Source organism: Callospermophilus lateralis, chromosome 13 (genome assembly GCF_048772815.1).
Source record: "Callospermophilus lateralis isolate mCalLat2 chromosome 13, mCalLat2.hap1, whole genome shotgun sequence".
NCBI lineage: Eukaryota > Metazoa > Chordata > Mammalia > Rodentia > Sciuridae > Callospermophilus > Callospermophilus lateralis.
In genome coordinates this window covers 96,212,452-96,235,201 of record NC_135317.1, presented here as the reverse complement: position 1 = coordinate 96,235,201, position 22,750 = coordinate 96,212,452, and the positions used below count along the sequence as shown (strand labels likewise).

Here is a 22,750-nt window from a genome sequence, read left to right as displayed (position 1 = left end):
TAGTGGCTCCGTGAGTGTGTGTTGAGTAAACGGACGGACAAGGGAATGAAAAACAACTGAATGAATGACTCTCAGAAACCACTGCGACCCATGAGCTGACCATGGATTCTTCCCCTTTCACAGGATTCTCCCCCAGCTCCTCCTACATTTAAAAAAAGGAATTGATGCTGGGCATGGTGGTACATGGCTGTAATCCCAGCAACGGGAGCCTGAGCAGGACGATGGCAAGTTCAAGGCCAACCTCAGCAACTTAGTGAGGCCCTAAGCAATTTAGCAAGACTCTGTCACAAAAAAAAAAAAAAAAAAAAAAAAAAAATGGGAGGGGAGGATATAATTCAGTGGTAAAGTACCCAGAAAAACTGTCTGGTACCAAAAGGGGGAGGGGGAGGAGGAAGAGGAGGAGGAGGAGGAGGAGGAGGAGGAGGAGGAGGAGGAGGAGGAGGAGAAAATTATTTTACTAGTAACAAGAAAAATTTAACAAAAATCTTGAAATACTATGATTCTAGAGAAATTGAATCTTGTTCAAGTTGTGGCTCAAATACATTTTTACAATACCCTGTAATAGGCCATTTAAATCTACTTTGGGGTAGTCCCTGTGATTATCAAGAGAAGCATAAGGGCTAATGCATCTCATTGATAACACACCCTTTTAGATTCCATTGTGACTTTATTTTTTTCCAGCCCAACAATTCCATTCTAAAGATCCTGGGTTCACTGTCTTGGGTCACCACTTGGCCTCTGTGATGTCAAACTTTACGGACCCCAATTAACCAAACCAGCAGGTAAGGAGGCAGGTGTGTGTGTAAGTCAAATCAACTTTTTCTTCTGATGATATCTGCCCACGGAGCTGCCTGTCCCCTGGGAAGGAAGTTGAGGAGCAGGTAGTCTGAGGGCAGAGCCACGGGTTTCTCCGGAGCCGTGCCTCACACCGTTACCTGTGCTTTCTCTCCTTAATGCAATAACAATGCACAGGCTTCTTGGCAGAGTAAGTTAATTTCCTCTTCCAGTCAAGTCTGACCAAGAATCAGACTGAGCCATCCCAGGCGGCTTGGAGGAAATATTTTCCAAAATAATTTTCTGCAGCTCTGCTGTGTTTGGGTCACCCCTCAGCTTGCTGACAATACAGCTTTGTTCTCATTTCCTCCTGATTCCTGATACAGTGCTGTGCTGATTGTGCTGAGCAGACTCAAGAGCCCCATGCTAAACTCCCAGAGGTGAATTGTCATTATGAAGGAAACAATAGCCCAAGCCTCTGTGTGGAGGGTATAGATTCAAGGGTACTGTGTTTAATTTCCCTGCTTCCATGAATAGTCTTCAAGATGAATAGCTTCAAAACTCCTGTGATTTTACTTTTTTTAGTTTTCTCTTTAAATAGCATATTGGCATCCCCCCACTTTGGCCTAAATAGTGCTCATTTCAGCAATTCAACCTGTCTGGGCATGTGTGAGCAAAAGATGGGGGCAAGGGTCACTTTGGAAGGGAATCTTAATGGCAGTAATGAAGACCCTGGAGCAGAGGGAGGCTGGGTTTCTCAACATCTGTGGACGCCTCCCTGGGCCCCAGGGAAAGAAGAACTGCAAACTACATCACCGAGATTCTGGACCAGAGTGATGTCTATCTGAGCTCCTTCAGTGGTTGTCACGGAGAGCCTGACAGCATCCACAGAACTGTGCCCGCTCCCCATTGGCACCACCAATAGAAACTTTTCCTGGCCATTTAAAGAACTTGTGAAATTGTGAAACAGAAACACTAATCTTACTTATATTCATTCATTATTTATTTCTTTAGAGACCGAGTCTCACTAGGTTGTGGTCTCAAACTTCAGGGTGCAAACAATTCCCTGCCTCAGCCTCCTGAGGAGCTGAGACTCCAGGCATATGCCACCATGCCTGGCCATTCTTATCTAATTACTAACAATTTGACATCAATATTTGAAATGTGGACTTTTAATGTGTTTTGAAAAGTTCACCAGATCTTTGTCAATATAGAGATTCATTGGTTTCGTTCAAGAACAGCCTTCATTTTATCTGATGTCCAGAGAGCTCTTTTTCGTGGTTTTTAGCATCACCTGCCACACCACCCTCTTACACGGCAGATACTCTGTGGAGACAAAAATTTCCAGGTGGTAGGTCGAGTCAAGGACTAGTTTAATGGTTCTGCACTTTAAATTTCCTAGGAACTCTTTTAAATTCTAGATGCTAGTTCCCCTTTCCCAGCATGATGAAATCTAAATCTCAGGGAATAGAGCTCAGGGTTAGTCGCTCTTTAAAATCTCCCCAGGTATCTCTTATATAAAATAGAGGCTGAAAATCACAGATAATAATTTTATTTTATCATTGTTAATTTATTGCTATGATTATTATTATTATTATTATCCTACATATTTATATGCCAATTTAGCGTTCTAAGAATTTTTGGCACATTTTAAATATAAAAATTACTTGTCAAATACACCTTAATAAAAATAATTTTAAAATAAAAATAAATAAATAATCCTCAACCCTTTTCGATTTTGCATTCCTGGAGGCTTGGTTATTTTGACGTAACTGCAGAATCAGGAAAGAAAAGGGTCATCGCTTCCTAGGTCAGTTTATCTTTCCATAATAAAGAAATGTCACTTCTTAATTGAATAATTTTCATAGAAAGTCTCAGCATGGCTTTTTATTCTCCCCCAGTCTGACTATGGAACAAATTGCAATCTGAAATATTTAAGTTACATCACCAGTCCAGTGACTACCTGAGGAATCTCCTCCTTCTCTTTCTCTGCGCCCCCACAAGCCAACTCTTGACTAGTTAAAAACACAAATTTAAACACACTTCCCCCATGTCCCAAAGTGTGTTTACACTAGATTTGTATTATTCTTAGCTAATCCTAGTACAGAGAATCACATGGCCTTGTTCGGGCTTCTCAGAAGTCTGTGCCAGGTGGAGCCCTAACCCAGAGCTATGGATAGAATTTCAGAAGTGATCTGTTTTTGGCATGTTCTCCATGTGGACTATGTACTCTTTGCATCCTGGGCCATCAAGTCCCTTGGAGGAGAGGGAGGATTACAAAGCCTTCTGGGGGCCCTAGAGGGCCTCAGCAATGTGCCAGATCTGTCCTGGGCAGAGAAAAGTTGCCCCAAGGGAAAACAGCTTATTCTTTGCCAAGGAAAATCCCAAACCTCTGACTGGCTGAGACACCAAAGATCATTTCTGTGAGTCCGTGTGTATTCTGACTTCAGACTGCTTCTCTCTCTGGATGAAGCTGGGGGCCACGTACAAGAATTTTCTCTTGCCCCTGTCTTTTCCAAGGTCAGGCCTAACTGAGACTATACTGCAGCTGTCATCAACATTCCATTTGCACGTAAATACTAAGCTGATCCATCTATAAAGCAAGCTGGGGCTGCTTAATCCCTTTTAGCTGGTTGTCAAGAACTGCCCATGTAGACCTGGGAGTTCCTGTGCAGCAGTGTGGACTGTACAACTGGCTCGTGACCTCTATTCCTGCTTGTACACCACTTGCTTCCATTACATAATGAATCCTTGCTGGGCGCACTGACCCTGCAGCTCAACAAATGGAACAGGCCCCAGGTCAAGATGAGCAGTTCAGAAAGTCACTTGGTCTCACATGGTCAGGCACTCTGTTTCCATCAGAGTCCAGTACCACACCTGGACAACATATAGATCATCAGCAAATTGTAAGGCCCTGATCCACATTAAAGTAGGGATGATAAAATTGGGCCAAATCTATCCTATAGGGTTGTCATAGGGATCAGATAAGGCAGGTGAAAGTATTACACAATACCAACATCATTTTTCAGAAAATATTATCACTTTGGGTGCTGTTTAGAAATATATTTGTCAAAGGCAGAGACTTGGAATTTAAAAAAAAATTTTTCATGACCTTTTAAAAATAATATTGGTACTTATAAAAGGATTTTACTTTAAACAAAACAAAACAGAAGCAACTTTTAACAATAGCCCTAGCTGATATACATGGATTAGAAAATATCTGTCTGACCAGACCGGAGGCCATCTGTATGGCAAGATATCTTGTATGTTTCTGGGTTCTCAGTGATGGTCATGAAAGCTGGCATTTAGCATTTGCCCAGGGAAGTGGACTGATAAAAATTCTGCACCCCCACCCCTACCCTGCAGAAGCTGGCACCCCTCCTTATCTGGAACTAATGATTTTTTAAAATGTAGAATTAAATGTATTAAATCTTGAATTGATGTCTGTTAAAGAAATGCTTCCCATAGAGCTTGATTGTGGATTGAAGGAGGGTCCACTAGACAGACAGTTCACATCACCAAGTCAGCAAGTGGGGGAGCCGGGAGGAGGGAATCCTTTTAATATTAGCTGAATATTCTTTAGAAAGACATATTAAGTATTATTTTGAGCATATACATCATCGACTTCATCTTGTAATTCAGTTTTTTGATGCTTCTGTCCAAATTATCAACAGTATGGGAACCCTCTTACCATGCCCACCAGCAAGTTAAGGGCTTTATCAACATCTTCAATGAGTGAGTCAAAATTCCTCATCTGAACCTCCAACATGGAGGCCCCAGTCCTCATCTGATCACAGGCTCAGTTTCGGGACTGTAATCCACCCAATCTCTCTCAATACCCAGCTCTGCTCTTCACGTTTCCTGCCCCGTGAGAAGTGATGTGGTAGAGGACATTCTCAGAATACAAGGCTCAGGTGAGGGACATTTGGTTCACGTCCTGTCTCGGCTCACCTATAGCTCTCCCTCCAGATCAGATGACCTGCCAAGTTTGCTTGAAGAAGGCATCCTCTGGGCACCTTGGAGGCTGAGGCTGGTCCAGTGCCTCTGGTGTATATAAGACACAGCCAAATCATCCCAGGTTTCTGGCTCTCAAGGTGAGCCATCAAATGACCGGAGACTGAAGAAAACGGAAGTTGGTCCAGTGCCTGGGTGCATTTAGATGGGACAGAGCATTAGGCCTGGTCCAGTCTCTCTACAGTGGCTTTAATACAGTGCTTCCAGCAAACCCCCGCAGGGGAGCCCAGCTATTTCTAAGAATGGAGTTTGCTGTACCAGGAAATGACATTTGCCAGAGATGTAGCCAAAGAAATCTTTTGCCACACCCCTTCTTGGTGTCTCTCTCTCTTAACAAGGGATAGAACTTCTGAATATCTGGTGGCTTGGCATCAGCCTCTTCATCCCAGAATGTCTACTCATGTGACCAGTTAGCTAAATGTTCTAGAAATGCAAAACTGGGGTCACAGGATCCCATCCTGAGTTTCCAAAGAAGGTCTCTAACCCAGACGTCTCCTCTTTCCTCTCATAATCAGTCACCTTTTTGCATCCTAAAAACATACTATGGTCCCTCCTCTCCCATGTGACCTCACCAGGGACACAGCAGCAAGGTCTCACCATCAGCCAGTGCAGTGTAGCAGTCTCAGAGAGAGAGCTTTGCTCCACAGGGCTGTGTTGCCAATATTAGCTTTGAATGCTGTGGGCTGTTAAAATGAGAAGTACCTCAACAGGCAGCACCTAACCCCAGGCCTGGCTGGAGCTCTGACAGTTATGCTCTGTGGTCACTGGGCCGGTTACCAGTGAGCCTCAGAGTTGAAGCAGAATTGGGGCTCTGTTCCAACAGCTTCCCCAGTAACGTGGACATGTGTCTTAACCTCATGAGTCTGCAGAAGCAGGCTGGCAGTTGTTCAAGAACAGGCCATCTCATGAGATTTCCTGTACTTCCTGCCTCCGCTGTCACTGCTGCCCAAGCTACATGTCCCCCAGAAAAGCCCTTCTCAGGAGAGGTCAGCACTTCTGCTGCCAGTTGTGCTAGAGGCCAGATGTGAGGCGTCTGACGTGGTAAAACAGTGAGGAAGAAATATGCCCTCCACTTTCTTGGTTTTGTTTTGCTTCCCTTTGGTGTTGGGTTTTTTTTTATTCCTGGGGGAGGGAGGGAGTGCTGGAGGAGAAAGTTTAGGGGTAAAAGGCAAAGACTTACAAAATAAACATGTAGACTCATGTGCAGTTTGGGAAGAGGACTCCCTGTGGATGGAAGCGGCCCGTGCCACGGTGGAATCAGCCCCATGGTGTGCAGCTGTCAATCCTGTGCTTGGGTGGCAAAGCGCTTCACCAGTCAAGAACCAATGTCCAAATCCTTTCCTCATAGTCACCCATTCCTCCTACATGAAGTCCCTGTATGGTTTGGTGAATATCATCATCTTATGCTCAAAAGGGAATCAACAAATTCAGGGCAATAGGAAACATTGACAGCCCTGTGGTCACCCCCAGTAGATGGCTCAGACTGCTCTGGAGGGATAAGAAGCTCAAAATGCTCAGGGGTGTCTCCCAGTGCTCAGAAAAGCACACTCAAGGGAAAATTAAGGAGTAATTGTAATTAATTTTTATATAATTATATAATAATTATAATTGAAGAATAATAAATGCAGGTGATTTTGACTGAGGTTAATAGTAGATTTAGAGAAAGATAATTCTTTTAAAGTAAAATAGATAACGTTATTTAATTGATGGTAGAATGATCTCTGAGCTTTCTCTTTCCCCACTTTCCTAGAGAGAACCCGTATGTGAATCTCCCCTTGCCACCCCAATTGCACACTCACTGTAAGTGCTTACCTTTTCTAAGATGATAATTTGGACAGGGATCAGGGTTTTGTCAGTACATGACAAGTTTCCTCGCATGTGTATCTTCTCAAAGCCTTAAATTCTGGTCAACCCAAGACTAGAGATGACCAGGGATTATCGTCAGCCTGAGATGGCTTTGCCACATCTGGAAAAAAACCTGAGACAAGGACCTGTGGAGACCACCACTGTTCTGAGATGCCCATAACAGTTCCAGATAACTTTTAGTGGAAATTTGTGAGATTTCCAGTTCTGTTTTATACTGCATCCCAAAGAGTTCATCCAATGAACTTACATTTGTCTGAATTCTAAGATTAATCTGTGGCCTTTTAGATATCTGGGATCTGGAGTATATTCTTTACTTTTATATAAGCTCATCTCATACCTTCTGTGGTTGGCCCCAGGTACAAAATCCTGCTGGCACCCCTCCCTGCCTTCTTCCTGTCCTACCTAGAGAGATGTCTACCAAATCACCATAGTAGACTTTAGAACACCCTTCATGTTCCACAAATAGTTGTTGAGATCCTATTCTGTGCAAGGCTTCCTTTAAGACTTATGAGGAAAAGAAAGCTTTTGTCCCTAATATTGGGGTTTGGAGTCTGAGGTGTGTAAGTTTAAATTGGCACATACAGGGAGTCCCAGAAGGTTTCTTTGTAAGGGATTCTTTGAGGAAGAAGTTGGCCATGAGAGAGTCAAGGGGGAGGGGGAGAAGATAATTAGGCATCTCTTGCAGTAGGTTTGGAAATAGGGATGAAGGCTCGGACGAGGAGAGTCTCTGTGGGCCTGGAATGGAAGGTCCCGATTCAAGCGGAAGGGCTGAGAGAACTTGACAGAGGAGACCAGGGGAAGGTGCTGAGCAGGACTGAAGAACTGAGACTGATACCTTGCAGAATGGTGGAAACCGCGAACACAGGCATAGGGAAAAGGGAGAAGAGGAAGGCGCATGAAGAACCGCCTTGCTCCTGCTGGCTCTGCCACCCCATCTGGGCAACTATTTCGAGGCCAGCTATTTGTGAGGTCCAGACTCTCTGTACAAAAGTCTGGGATGTTTGAATCTCCCCTTGATCACAGTGCTTCAAGAAATTTCTAATCCAGCTTCTGACAATATTGATGATACCTTCTGGCTCCTTAGGAAAAACCATTGAAAATGAGTTTTCTAATTCATTTGGCCAATATTCCCAGTAACGTGGGGTTTTTGTTTCAAGTAGAAAAAATAATCTCCACCTACCAGTCGTATAGGGACAGAACCACATTGGGTGTATATAAATGTCAACTATGAATTCGATTTTTCTCATTGGAGAAAATATAAGGAGTGCTCTACTTGACAGTCTCATAGATCCCGTAACTGAATAAAAAATTCCCTCACTTGCTGACGTGCATCACAATACTGGGATTACTCTGGTCTACTTCAGAAGTAAAAAAAAAAAAAAAAAAAAAAAAAAAAAATTAAAAACATGGTCAAGGGGCTGGGATTGTGGCTCAGCGGGAGAGCGCTCACCTAGCACATGCAAGGCCCTGGGTTTGATCCCCCGCACCACATAAAAATAAAGGTATTGTGTCCAACTACAACTAAAAAAAATAAAAATTAAAAAAAAAAAAGCATGGTCAAGTCCTATTTTTCATTGATTCTGTGTTTGGAAATTTGCATATTCACTACAATTTATTCTTAACCCCAGAATCAATACTTAAGACACTTTCCTGGTCACTCACAAAAAATGTGCAGAATTTAGAAAAACCTGAATTGCTGTATGTGCATATTCCCAACAAAGATGGAGCAGCAATGCTCTGTCTTCTCATTTCGGCTCTCGTACTAAAAATCACAAGTGTAATTTTCTAATCTGGTTAGTGCCACATTTTTTCCTATTTCTTTTTATTTTTGTTGGCAATTTGCTGTTGAAAGTGGCCCCCAAGCATGGCACTAAATTGTTGCTTGATGTTCCTAAGTGCAAGAAGGCTCTGATTCACCTTATGGAGAAAATACATATGTGGGGAGCTGAGAAATGAATTATGATGCTGTTGGCTATGAACCAAAAATATGCATTAAGTAAGATGTCTTTAAACAAAAACACAGGTAAGACAAAGGTACATAGCAATTGGTTGATGAAAATAGTGTGATCAGAAGCTCACAGGAACCTAACCCTGTGTTTCTCCTAGGAACATGGTTCAGCATTTGTCAACTCAGCCCTTTCTGCCACCTTATAGAACATAATTACTACAAATAATGAGTCTCTTCCAAAACCACAGCCACATAAAATACCCAAGGGGAAGGAAGCCATAGCTTTAAGTTCATCTAAGCTGAAACCATTCCAGACAGATACACAAATTCTGTCCTGGTCTTAAGAGATTATCACTACCTCTATCCCTCGACCATTGTTTATCAAAAAAAAAAAAAAAAAGTTTTTTTGAAGTGACTTACCAAAAAGGTAACATAAACCAGAACTAGGTAAAGCAAGAAGAGAAAATGAAAAAGAACACAGAATTGAGCAAAAGATGGTGCCAAGAATGAAGTCAGTACCAAATGCAGCGTCTTAGTTCAGGATGCTGTAACAAATATGCCATAGACTGTGCGTGGCTGAAACATCAGACATTATTTCTCATAGTTTTGGAGGATGAGAAGTCTGCAGTCAACGTGCAAGTAGATTCAGTGTCTGGTGAGGGTTTGTTTCCTGGTTTTCTGAGGGCTGCCTTCTTATAGCCTCATGTGGCAGGGAACAGAGAGACAGAAGTCTAACCCTATGCTTTTGAGCAGGTGATGAGAAAAGGAAATTGATATATATATATATATATATATATATATATATATATATATAGTTACGAAGGTTCTTGTATGACAACTGCTCATTCAGAGCATCCCAGACAGGATTCTAAGCTCTAGAAGCTTTCCTCTGCCCCTGGGGCTCCTGCAGGTCCTTTCTGGCCCCTTAAACCTCATCAGCTGGCACCAACCTACTTCTTCAGGGCACTCAGTCACATTAGTCTCCTTTTGTTCCTTGGACATGTCAAGGTCACTCAAAGTCACTCAGGACTTGAGGCTTTTGCACCATGGCTTGTGTTCATTTGCTTTTTTTTTCTTCCTGGAATGCTCTTTTCGCAGATCTTTGCATGCAGAACTTGTTCTTCTCATTCAGGTCTTGACTAAAAGTCCTATCTTCAAAGAAATGGTTTCTGACTGCCCAGTTTGGAGCAGTCTCACTTTCTCTAACAAACCACAAGGCAGGATTCCTTCAACTTCTTTATTTTTTTCCCCATAACACTTAATTACCACATGAAATATTTTCATGTATTTATGTGAAAATTTTTTTATTATATATTTCTCCCATGATGTAAAACTTTTGAACATGAGGACTGAGTCTGTAGTTTCTGGGACACTGTCTGGAACACATTGGGAGACTTTTTTTTTTTTTTTTTTTTTTTTTGATGCTAAGGATTGAACCCAGGGCCTTGGGCATGCCAAGCAAGCACTCTACCAACTGAGCTATATCCCCAGCCCCAAAGATTCTTAATTTGAGTCAGGTCAACTCAGAGCAAGGGAGAGTAGAGACCAGCTATGAGTTATTCTATCTGCACTTTCTTCTGATTCTCTTTCTCCTCCAACCTAAATCACTTTTGCTGCCCAGGGATGGTGGTGCAGAGCTTGCAGTCAAAAGACCAAGCTCAGCTTCTCTGGTTATTCATGCATCTATTTCTCCACCTGCAAAATTTAGACACTGTAAAGAAACTAATCATTAAATGTCCACAGTACGCTCAGAATGAAATTATAATCTGGTTACTGACGCGCACATGTCTGTTCTCTTCTGCTTCATGACCTTGCTCTGCACTTGATGATTAGAGCCCATAATCCTTACCTTGACAAATTTTAGCTGTGCTGTACCTTTTCAGCTTCACCCCAGCTCTGAGCCTCCTAGACACATGCACAAAAAATCACAGACATATGCTCAATTTCCAATGGCATTCCGCCACTCACCCAGCATGAAAGTAAGAAGTCCTTACTGTGATCTATATGATCTGCTCCCCTCCCATAGCCTCCCTGGTTTCATCTGATAACTTCCCCCTTGGCTCCAGCCACATGGTAGTTTTGCTGGTTCTAGATCATGTCACACTTGTTCCTGCCCCTGGACCTTTTCACCTACTGCTCTGCAAGTCCTGTTCTTCCCTAGAGAGACCCATGTCTTGCTCCTTCACTTCCTTTTGCTTTGCCCCAAGCCCCTTCTCAGGGAGCCACCCCAAGACGTGCTATCTAAAAATGTCATCCTCCATTCTGGCATTTCATTGACTTCTTGTCTGTATTTTCTTCTCTCCCTTGCCGTTATCACTGTTAGCCTTCAAAATCTGTCTCAGAATGTGGAAAGGGAAAAAATAAATAAGAAAATACACTAAAAACAGGAGTAGATAGTCCCACAGGAGTTAGCCTTTTGCCCTATAATTAACAGCAAGAAATGAAATTCTGGCTAAAGGCAAAATGTAAATCCAACCAGAACCAGAAAGATAGTGACAGAGAGAATTACTTTGTATAAACAGAGGGCTTTCTTGTAGTATTTAAAGAGTAAGGAGACAGCCAGGTAAAAGTACAAAATTACATTCTATGCAAACTATTAAGAATAACAAAGAGATGGATACAGTGTCACATGCCTATGATCCCAGCTCCTCCAAGACTGAGGCAGAAGGATTGCAAATTTGAGGCCAGCATCTGCAATTTAACAAGATTCTGTCTCAAAAAATAAAATAAAAATAAAAAGTGTAGCTCAGTGGTAGAGTGCCCTGGGTTCAATCCCCAGTACCAGAAAAAGAAAAAGAAAAAAAAAAAAGTAGCAAAGACAAACAACAGAAAATGGCTAAGAAGAAGGAAGACATGATTGAGTTCAGTAATAATACCAAAGCTTGAGTAATAAAATAAACTGAATTTCCATATAAAAATATAAATATAACCTTACAATTTTTTCCATTTGTCAGACAATGTCTGTGACTGCCTCATGAATGTGGATTTGGTTGCGCCTCATAGATTTGCTGGACTTTGTGGACATGGCAAGTCTTGGCTATTCATAAACTCAAGGATGGAAGCCCAAAGGGGAAGCTTCAGGGGAAGTCTCAAGACAGTGAAAACCACAGGTAACAATGTGGCTGGGCTGAGAGTGACACTATCTCGACACAGCATCAAAAATGTGGATGTGATGAAAAATTACTTTCATATCTCTGAAAATCTGTTGCAAGTTTCACTTTTTTTCTAAAAGCAGAGCTTCTCTAAATTCTTCTCTTGCATACAGAGTTGAGGAAGCAATAAAGGAACTGCTATCCTAAGCTTAATTTTGGTTAAGAAGTCATCAGAATTGCATAGATGAGGAGAACTTAAGGAAAACTAACTTGATCACCAAGATTTCTAAGAGCCAAACAAGTGAATTGTGTACTTCCAGCTCCTGAAGGGTCAATAAAAGTCAAGAGAAAAGAGACCTCTGGTCCCATGGTCAGAACGAATTTGACAAAATTGATTCCATGACTAGGAATACTTCGAACATCCCATATTCATGGAATTTGCATTATTGCTGGGTTAGAGAGGAACAAAAATCAAATATACAAAAGAGTAAGTATACCATATCATGTCAGATAGTGATAAATATTAAAAAATAGAGGAAGCTATTTGGAGAAATGGCTGATTCTAGGACTAGGGCAGGAAATATACAAGATAAGTTCAAAACATCTTGTAGTGCCAGAAAATAAGAAAATCCTAACAACAATAACAACAACAAAAAATCTGCATTAGTGGGATTATGTAAAAGGGACCCAGAAGCAAACTGATATGGCTCCTAATGACGAAACCTAGAGCAATTTAAACATCAAAATAAAGTAGTATTGGAGTAGTAAAGAGTATAGAATAGATAACAATCATTCAATATAGATAGACATAAAATATTGAATAATTAAATGGGCAAGATTAGAGAAATCTGCCATATAGAAGAATTTCAAATAATTAATGTAGATAATCCGTCTCAAAAAGACGGAGCATAAGTCCCTTGCCCTTTAATTGTGGGCTATGCATAGTGACTGCTGCCTAAAAAGCACAGAATAGAAATGATCTGGGAAGAGAATAACTTGAATAATTTTACAGCAGAGAAACGTAATAAAGGCTATCTCGGTCAGACATTGAGGTCAACATCAACTGTGATAGGTCATGTTGATGTCATTGCACCCTGGGTCTATGTGGTGAGAAGGGCACTTTTCCTCTGTGACCTTCCTCACTAAAGGACACAACTTCAGTCTAACCATGAGAAGATATCGGGTAACTACCAATATAGAAACATTCTAGAAAATACCTGACTGTCAAGGTCATCAAAAACAAGGAAAGTCTGAAAAACTGACTGCTAAGAGATGCTTAAGGAAACCCGACAATTACATGGAATGTGGTACCTGTCTGGAATCCTGGAGCAGAAAAAGGACAAAAGGTACAAACTACGGAAATCTGAAAAGGGGTGGGCTTTAGAAACAATGTATGCATATTGGTTCATTAATTTTAACAAATGTGTCATCCCAAAATAAGATGTCACTATTTGGAGGAACTGGGTAGGGTATATGGGAACTCCATATTATATTTGCAATTTTGTGAATCTAAAGCTATTTTTTAATTAATTTTAATCTAAAATATAAATACAAGACAGGTATGGTAGGCTGGCCTTAGCAATATAGTGAACCCCTAAATGGCTTAGTGAGACCCTGTCTCAAAAAAAAAAAAAAAAAGGATTGGGGATGTGGCTCAGTGGTAAAGTGCCCCTGGTTTCAATCTCCAGTCCCAAAAAGAAAAAGGGGGGGGGGAGGGGAAGGAAGGAAGGAGGGAAGGAGGGTGGGAGGGAGGGAGGGAGGGAGAAAGGAAAGGCAGGCCAGGACATATTGGCAGGAAGGGAAGGGCTGCTATTTAGGTAGACAGGGAAACGTCTGACTGAAGAAGAAATATTTGACCAGAAACTTAAATGAAATAAGGCCAAGCCAAGATTCTCCCTGGGTGAAGAGTGTTTGGGCAGAGAGATGAGCAAGAGTTCAAAAGTGCTGCCTGCAGGCGTGAACTGGTGCAGGAGCAAGATGAAGCAGGGGATGCTGGTGCAGCCATGAGCTTTTGCAGGAGGGTATTGTCACGCCTCAAAGCGTAGCGAAGGAACAGCACAGATTCCAGCGTGTATGGAGGGGGCCAAGTGGTACGAAACGGGGCAAGAGAGGTAGTAGGGCTGGGTGGGCGGTGTTGTGGGCTGGGTGAGGATTTGAATTCCCATATGCACAAGGCACAAGGCAGAACAGCACAGAGAGTGCTCTAGAGCCCACCCACCCCAAGTCTCATCCTGACTCTCCACCTCTGAACCTATGACTTGGGGAAGTCACTTGCCCTTTCTCTCCAGGGGTCTTAGATGTAAGATGTAGATCCCAGGAGAACCTGCCAAAGGGTGGTTGTGAGGGTTAAATGAGCTGATCTGTGTAAACATCACTTAGCATGTAATAAGAGCTATAAAAATAAGTATTTGGCTCTTATTTTATGGAAACTCCCTGGGATATTAGGAGGAAGAGTACCAATAACTTGCTTAAATTACTCCTTGGAATGTTCCCTCCATTTTCGGTGGAATGGACCATAGGGTGGCAAGAGTGGGATTCGGGGGCCAGAGGTCAGCAGTTGAGACTGGAGTGATGGTGGCTTAGTCCAAGGAGGTCATGGTGGGTACGCTGGAAGTCAGCAGCTTGAAGTCGAACTTGGAAAGGAAAATCAATGGGCTTTGTTATTGGGTTTGTATGTGAGATACAAGTTGAAAAGAGGAAGTAGTAATGTCTCGCAGAATTTTGTCTCAGCAAATGAGTGATGGGTGGCTCCATTTTACTGATATGGAGAACTCTGGGGAAGAGATTTTTGTTTCTTGGATGGTTTCATCACTGTGACCAAAAGATCAGACAAGAATAACTTAGAGGGGGAAAAGTCCACTTTGGCTCACAGTTTCAATCTCAGTCCATGGTCAGCCGACTCCATTGCTCTGGGCCTGGTGCAATGATGGAACATCGTGACAGAAGAACATGGATAAGGAAAGCCACCAGCTCATGGCAGCCTAGAAGCAGAGTGAGAGGGAGGTGTCAGGGACAAACTATAAACCCAAAGTCCTGTCTGCCCTGTGACCTACTTCCTCCAGCTATGCCCTACCTGCCTACAGTTACACCCAGTACAGTGGTCCTTTCATTATTAATCCATCAAATACATTAATCCACTGATTAGGTTATGGCTCTCACAATCTAACTCTGCATTTTAGGGGTGCAGGGAACCTCATATACAAACTACATCAGAGGGGCATTAACAAATATTAAGAGAAGAAAGTTCAAACAATATGAGAAACTCAAAAATTTAATGCTGACAATTACAAATTGGAAGAAAAGGGGGAAATATCTGAAGAAACATATGTAGTCACAGGGCAATAATTTAAGGAGCTCAGATTTATTCTTTGAAGTCAGAAATACATACAATGGCATAGAACTATAGTATGTATGTACCAATATCACTTTCCTAGTTCGGTTATTGTACTATTGGTAAGAAAGACGTAACCATCGGGGGAAACCTAGAGGAGGGCACTTGGGACTCCTCTGCACTGTCTTTGCAAATTCATGAGAATCTATCATTATTTCAAAATTAAATATTTTAAATATTAGTCTTGCTCTTGAGAAGGAAGTAAGGACAAATCTTTTAGAGGTTTCAGTTAACTATAAGACAGTGTGAATTGAAACGGTGATGTGGTTGATAAACTATGGTGGATGTGGCTAGGATTCATGAAGTATAAAATTCTTAAGGGGATCTATGGAAGAACCACTTCATTTTGCCTGGGTCGATCCACATCTGACATGGTAAGTTCATTTCTGGGTGCCACACTTTCAGACTGACAAGTACTGAATGACAGCTAGACAAGACACTCAGAACTGGGCAGCCCTGTCACGTGGGAATCATTGAGGAGGTGAAGATATTTAGCCAAGAAAATTGCATAGCAGCTGTCTTCAGACACTTGACAAACTATCATTTGGGAATCAAATTTAGATGAGTCTTTGACATCCCTTTAACTGCCACAAACTTCTACTTTCTTGTCACAAAATACCTGAAGTATTTTTTAAGAACATTTGCTGAAATAATTTTAGCCACATCAAAACCTCTGATTTAAAAACAACTGAAGCAGAATAAACTAGGAACATCAAAATTTTCTCCCAACTGAATCTTATCTGTTGCTTCATTTGGTCTGATATTGAGTCACTAACTTTAAGGAGGCTCCGCCTTATTGCCAAGCACCTTCAGCTGTCCCTTTTTGCAGTGGTCTCAAGAGTGATTGGTCAGGTCTATCTTTTACTTAAGAGTCAGAGGCCTATCAGCCTTTGATATGAGACCAGGAAGAAGTTTTAATTAAATATTTGCCTTAACTAGCAAAGAGGAAGACACATACCCTCCCTGTTTTCCCATTTAATGTACAGATGGAAAGAAAGATGGATTTAGGCCAGGTGTGGTGGTGCATGCCTGTAGTCCCAGTGACTTGGGAAGCTGAGACAGGAAGATCACAAGTTCAAAGCCAGCCTCAGCAATTTAGCAAGGCCCTAAGCAACTCAGCAAGACCCTGTCTCAAAATTAAAAAGAACTGAGAATGTGACTCAGAGGTTAAGCACCCCTGGGTTAAGGGATTCAATACTACAAAGCTAATATTGCTACTTCCTAATATTAATTTTTATTATGAACAGAAATGAAGATTAGAAAAAATAAAAATAAATTATTTGTCACTTTTCTACAATAAAAGGTTATTAAAAGCTTGATAATAAAACCCAATGAAAATACCTTGCAGACACTAATTTCATATCCCGATTGCAATGGAGGCCAACATTGAGCTGCCTCACTATTGTGTACCCACTTACATTGCTATCAAATTTTGTATGACTGTTAATCAGTTTTCTGTCACTGTTATAAAATACCTGAAGTTATAAATTTAAAAAAGAGGAAAGGGTTATTGTGGCATATGGTTTCAGATGTTTTAGTCTATGGTCACTTGATCCTGTTGCTTTGTACCTGTGGTGGCACAGTACATCATGGGGGGGATGTATGGTGGAAGAAGCCTATTCATCTTATGATGGCTAGGAAGCAAAAGAAGAGACAGTTGACAGCCAGGGTCCCAATATCACCATTATGAACACCTCAATGACTTAATTTCTTTACTAGGCTCCGCCTTCTAAAGGTTTCATCATCTTGCAGAAGCACATGTGGGAAACCCAAGCCTTAACACATGGGCTTGGGGGGAGGGGCACTTGTAAAAAAAAACCTTAGCAATGATCCAATAGAGAGCATGAGACAAATGTACTACTTTAGCCAAAATAGTCAAACAAAATCTGAACAGCATCATGATCCAGGAAAACAAAACAAAACAAAACAAAAAGAAAATGCTGTTCTTCCTTCAAACAAAACCAAGCTCTCATCTCCCCTGACATGAAGAGAGAATGTGGTTCTAGGTGTTGGCTCTCTGCAAAGATGTGCACAGGCAAAATGGCCCAGGGAAGGAGTGAAGTCAGAAAAGGAGTTTGCACACTTAGGCTGTGCCACGCACAGTGCTAAGGGAAATTTATATGCATTATTTCACGTAAGCCTCACAGCAAATCTAAAAAGAGTGGTAGTACTACTGTTGTTCTCATTTAACAGGTGAGGAACTGGGGCTTCAGTAACTTGCCCAAGAGCATCCAAATAGATCAGTCTCCAGGGCTATTCTAATCCCACGTGTAAGGGATTCAATCCAAATCCATCTGGATTCTGAATCCCATGCCTTTACCAGCATGTTCCATGGAATTATTGCTGAATATTAATTACACGTAGTTGGTTACTCCCAATCTCTTTCTGGAGAATCTGAGGTTCAGAAAGTTGAAGAAACTACCCAAACCTAGCTTGGAGCAGAACTGAGGCTTGGACCTCCCTGGGCCAGGATATTTCTACCATGCTATGGGACCATTCAGTTCAAAAAGCTAAAAACTCTGAGGGGATATTGTTAAATTCTAGAAGATCACAAGGGATGTGGAGTGAGTAAACTTAGAATCTTTCAAAACCCAATAGTGTAAAAATACTAACTGGGAACCATTCTGGAAGCTGGACAGAGATGCATTTACAAGAGGAGTGCTATGATAAATGTGGTAATGAACTTGCAGGACTCACCACCCCGAAGAAGCAGCAGAGACTGAGATCAGGGATTCAAACCCAGGGTTAAGTTTTACCTTTATTTATTTGTTCAACCAAGCACTGCCAACCACTGTTCAGGTATTTGTTATGACCTGAAATGTGCTTCCCTCTAGGGGGAAAATAAATGTGTATGTTGTAGCTCGAATGCCCGTAGCCTCTGAATAAAACTATGTGAAGACAGAGCTTTAAAGGGGATAATGAACCTGAGAGGTGGTCCTTGGGGGCCGGCCGAACCCAGTCCGACTGGTATCCTTGAAATAAGAAATCGGGCACACAAGAGATGTACAGGAAAGAGCTGCAGCCCAAGAGAGACAGAAAGGCACGCCTCAGAAGAAACCAACCCTGCTGAGACCTTGACCTTGAACTTCTACCCTCCAGAACTGTGAGAAGTGGATTTCTATTGTTTAAATCACTCATTCTGTGGTGCTTTGTTATGGCAGCCCAAGTGAATTAATATAGTGCTTCGTAAGTTGAAACTCATTAAACCTTGTAATAACCTTTTGATGTGGGAACTATTATTACCCTCGTCTCACAAATGAAGAACCTGAAGTTGACAGAGGTTAAATAGCTTCATCGGTGTATCTCACAAGTGTCAGAGCTGGGGTAATCATGAGTGGCAGACCCAGAAGGGTGATCAGGGATGTCTGGGTCTTCTCTCCAATCTGAGCAGACAGACTCCAAGAGAAACGAGCATATCTTATGAGCCACTTTGTTTAATTGCTCCAGCCCAAGTAGACAAAGGCTGTGGGCTAGTGTGACTACTAGTGTGGGTTTATGGGTTTATGACATGATTACAGGGGTGCACGCCTGTAATCCCAGCAGCTCAGGAGGCTGAGGCAGGAGGATCAAAGCCAGCCTCAGCAAAAGTTAGGCTCTAAACAACTCAGTGATATCCTATCTCAAAATAAAATACAAAAATTGGGCTGGGGATATGGCTCAGTGATCGAGTGCCCCTGAGTTCAACCCCCAGTACTAAAAGAAAAAAGAAAAAGTCACCCTTTAACAGCACACAATAAAAAGGTCAGAGAACTGAACTGAGTGACAAAGCACCTGGGGTCAAGCTTCGTTCCCAGAACTGTTGTGATCCCCATGTATTTTGAACTTAATCTCTAAATCTGTTTTCAAATTTGTGAAAAGAAATAGCCAGTCTACAACTTTTCAGTGTTGCTTTAATTACGTTAACATTCCAGAGCACTCCTCATGCTATATTCAACTGTTTCTAACATCCCTAATACTTTGCACAATTTCCTTACACACACACACACACACACACACACACACACACATACAATGTGCAAGGAATGCATTTGGAAGTTCTCAGCAAATTGTGCAAATGTAACATAGGGAAAGACAACTCTTTCACTTTCTTTCTTTTAGTCCCAGATCCTAAAGGATAGAAAGTGGTGAGTCAAGAAACAAAGTCATCAGAGAGGTCACCACATTCCAGGCACCCAGGAGCAGAGGGTTGTGATTTCCCTGGGAGGTGCAGAGTTCAGGCCCTAACCTAACCATTTGCATCCTAAATCTTCTCCTCTGCTGTGTCTAAGTGATGGTTGTCCCCATGTCGCTGGCACTGTAATCTAGTACTGCTTTTGCCCAGGAGTCTTCAATAGCTGCCAATCTGGAAGACCAGGCTTGGTGGCCCACACCTATAATCCCATCTGCCTTGGAAGGTTAAGCAGGAAGCTTGCAAGTTCAAAGGCAGCCTCATCAACTTAGCAAGGCCCTAAGCAACTGAGCGAGACCCTGTCTCAAAATAAAAAAATGAAAAGAGCTGGGAATGTGGCTCAGTGGTTGAGCATCCCTGGGTTCAATCCTCAATACCAAAAAACTAACAAATCATAATTTCTAAAGAAAACACAGCAGGGCGCTCTGAGCACTGGAACGGAGGCCTTTGTTTGTGTCTTTTCTCCAGGCCTCCCCAAATCCCTTCCTCATGATGGAACTCCAAGACAGAAAGCTGTACCTTTCCTTCTCTGTCCAGTAATTTATCAGGGGAAGAGATGTTACACCCAGAATAACCACTCAACAAACACATCCCCGCTGGCTCAGAGGGCGTGCGAAGAGCCTCTAGCAGCCTAGCCACCCTGCCGTAAACAATACCAGGGTTCATGCCTCTTTTTATTTTTTAACCATCAATTTGGCATTCATCAAACATTTATTGAGCAAGTTCTATGTGCCAATCACTGTTCTAGGAGCTGAGGGTGGAGCCAAGTACCAAACAGACAAAAATCCCCGCCCATATGGAACTTCTGTCACCACTATCGGAGGCAACTCAAATAAAAAGGTAGAAGATGGAACTTTGTGGGTGTGGCACACGTTTATGGTGAAAAACAAACCAAGAAAAGACAGAGGGTGCTGGGGTAAAGAGGAGTAAGTCAGAGAAGTACAAATCTCAAAAGAGCAATCCAGGAAGAGGAAGAAGTGTGGGTCTGGGAGACATTTATAGTCAATGGGATCTGCCAACAGTGTGTTGTAGGATACAAGAGGGAGAAAAGGGTCAAGGATGAAGCTGCCGCCAGCAGAGATGAGCAGGCTTGGAGGATGAGGGGCATCAGAAGTTCATTGGGGCTGCTTAGGTATCCATCCAGCTGGAGTTGGGGAGCCGGCAGTTGAATACACAGGACAAAGGATTCAGGGGATGGACGTGGGCTGGGGGCCAACTGGGAATGGCCAGTTTTTAATGGATCCTTTAGCTGCATGACTAATTAAGAACTTTGAGAGTGAGTGCAGATAAGAGACGGAGGCCTAGAACAGTCCAGCCTTAGACTGCAGAGCTGGGAAGGAGCCAGCCCAGGAGGAGGAACAGAGGGAGGCAGGAGAGAAACCTGGAGACCATGGGTCCTCTTGCCCCTTCCTGCCCTTTCTCTAACTCTTGTGTTACTCTTTTTGGTCTCCTTCCATCTCTCTCCATTTCACTCTTAGGTAAATAAACACATTTTTTTAAATCAAAGTGCATGAGCCAAAATAGATATTTGCTAGGTAAATACCATCCTTTTCACTGATTCTTTTAAAAACGCATGCAGATTGCTCTTCAGTGTATTAGTTACAACAAGTGGATCTTCCAGAACATCAGGTTACCCAGCTCCGCGGGTTCTTGGCCCCGAGCCTGCCCAATGTATTGAAGATCTTCTCATTATTGTTATTGTTCAGCCCTTTTGGCTCCCGCCCTCCTCCCCTCTCCCACTCCCCACCCTCTGATCCCCAGAGCAATGAATGGTCACATCATTTCACTTGGGTCCAGCTGCCAGGCTGGGGAACAGATGTTGTATTGTTAACACAAAAGGGAAAACAAACAGCTCCACTCTCCTGTGCCCTCCCGCTTCTCCCCCAGCCCTGCGAGCCCCCTGGTGGAAATGGGCAAACAGCATTGAGTGAGGTTGGGGCTCCAGTGAGTAATGCCCTTCTCTCTCCAAGGCTGAGCCCCGACCGGAGGTGCACCGAGTGTCCCCAGGCCCTGTTGACAGAGGACACGGGTTCTGTCAGCTGAGAGGCGGCTCGTGGCTGGTGACGTGAAGATGCTCTCACTGTCCGAGCATTGAGATGCAGAGGACAATGGCCCTCTTCTGCATGTGGCCCCAGCATCGAATCTACCTGCAAAAGTGAGGTTCAAAAGACAAGCCCGGGGCAGAAAGAACATACACTTATCTATATGTTTGGTTATTTTTCCTTTGGAGGATTTTGAGAGATGGGAAGTGTGTTGTTCCATGTTTTGCTGATAATAACACAGTACCACACGTTGGGTTCTTTTTAAAGAAAAGAGGTTTATTTTGGCTCATGGTTCTGGAGGTCCTAGGTGCAGGGGCAGATGACCTGATGGCAAAGTCCTGAGGTGGTACAGGAAGTGATGGGGCCTCTTCTGATGAAGCCACCAGGATTCAGTTATGTGGGCTCCCCTTGCTGATCCCAGTCACATCCCAAAGGCCCCACTTCTAAACACCATCATCAGTTTAAGTATCTACCCTCTCATGAGCTCACAATGGAAATTACATTTCAACAGGATGTTGGGAGGGGACGCACTGTATTCCACCCATAGAGGGGAGGGATTTGTTTCCTCTCTGGACCATAGCTTTAGTCTCCCACATTTCCCTTTACATCTCAGGAAGACTCATTCCCCAGCGGAGGTGGGGGCAGAGGGTGAGGACTGCACAGTTGGGGTAAGAACAGGACAAGTGGAAAGAAGCAGCACAAGATGAGGAGGCCCGGATGAGAGGCGCGCAACCCTGTCGGTGGGCTAGGCCTTGGAACCTTCCTAAGTTACTAAGTCGCTGTGGAGAGATGTTAGAAAGGGAAAGTGACATACAGGAAGCAGATCACAGTTCTGTGATGGATGGATGGCAAGAGAGAGCTGATCAAGAGGCTTCTACGGCAATCTAGGTTGCAGACAGAAAAGCCCTGAGATAGCATTAGAGATGGTTCAATTGTTGTCAATGAGGCAAAAATAAACAAGGCTTAGGAACCAATTGGGCATGGAGAAGGGGCGGCTGAGAATGACCAGGCCGTAGTAAGAACTTCAGAAGTTCTAAGCTCTGAAAAGGTCATGTCCACCCACCCTACATGATTCAAAATCAAAACAATATAAAGGCATAGTGCGGGTGTAAAAAAAAAAAAAAAAAAAAAAAAGTCTCTACTCTTTCCTGGATAGTGCTTAGAGATTTTTTTTTTAAGCCTGACACTATTTCAACATATTTTTGGCACCTTGATTTTGTTTTCTGGGTGTTCCAAGCCAGTGCTGGTTTGTGCTTATTGGGAAATCCAACACTGGGACTGAGTTACAGAATTCATGCTCAGGCCACTAGGTGGGTGACGATGCCCCTCACAAAGAAGAGTGGCGCCGGAAGAGGATCCGGAGCCGCGGGAGGTGCAGTGGGCATGGTGACCTCAGCCTTGGACGCATGGAGCTCGAAGTATCAATGGAGACAGACACTGCCAGAAAGCAGCTGA

The 22,750-nt window shown here is 42.8% G+C and overlaps 1 long non-coding RNA gene across 1 annotated transcript; it reads right to left on the bottom strand.

Moving 5' to 3' along the window:
- Window positions 1-1,928: 1,928 nt before the first annotated feature.
- On the bottom strand, window positions 1,929-4,803 carry LOC143379332 (uncharacterized). The gene is made up of 2 exons (XR_013088465.2): window positions 4,726-4,803; window positions 1,929-2,100 (listed from the first exon to the last, which is right to left on the bottom strand). It is a non-coding gene; the product is annotated as an uncharacterized LOC143379332 (long non-coding RNA).
- Between the last annotated feature and the right edge of the window lie 17,947 nt (window positions 4,804-22,750).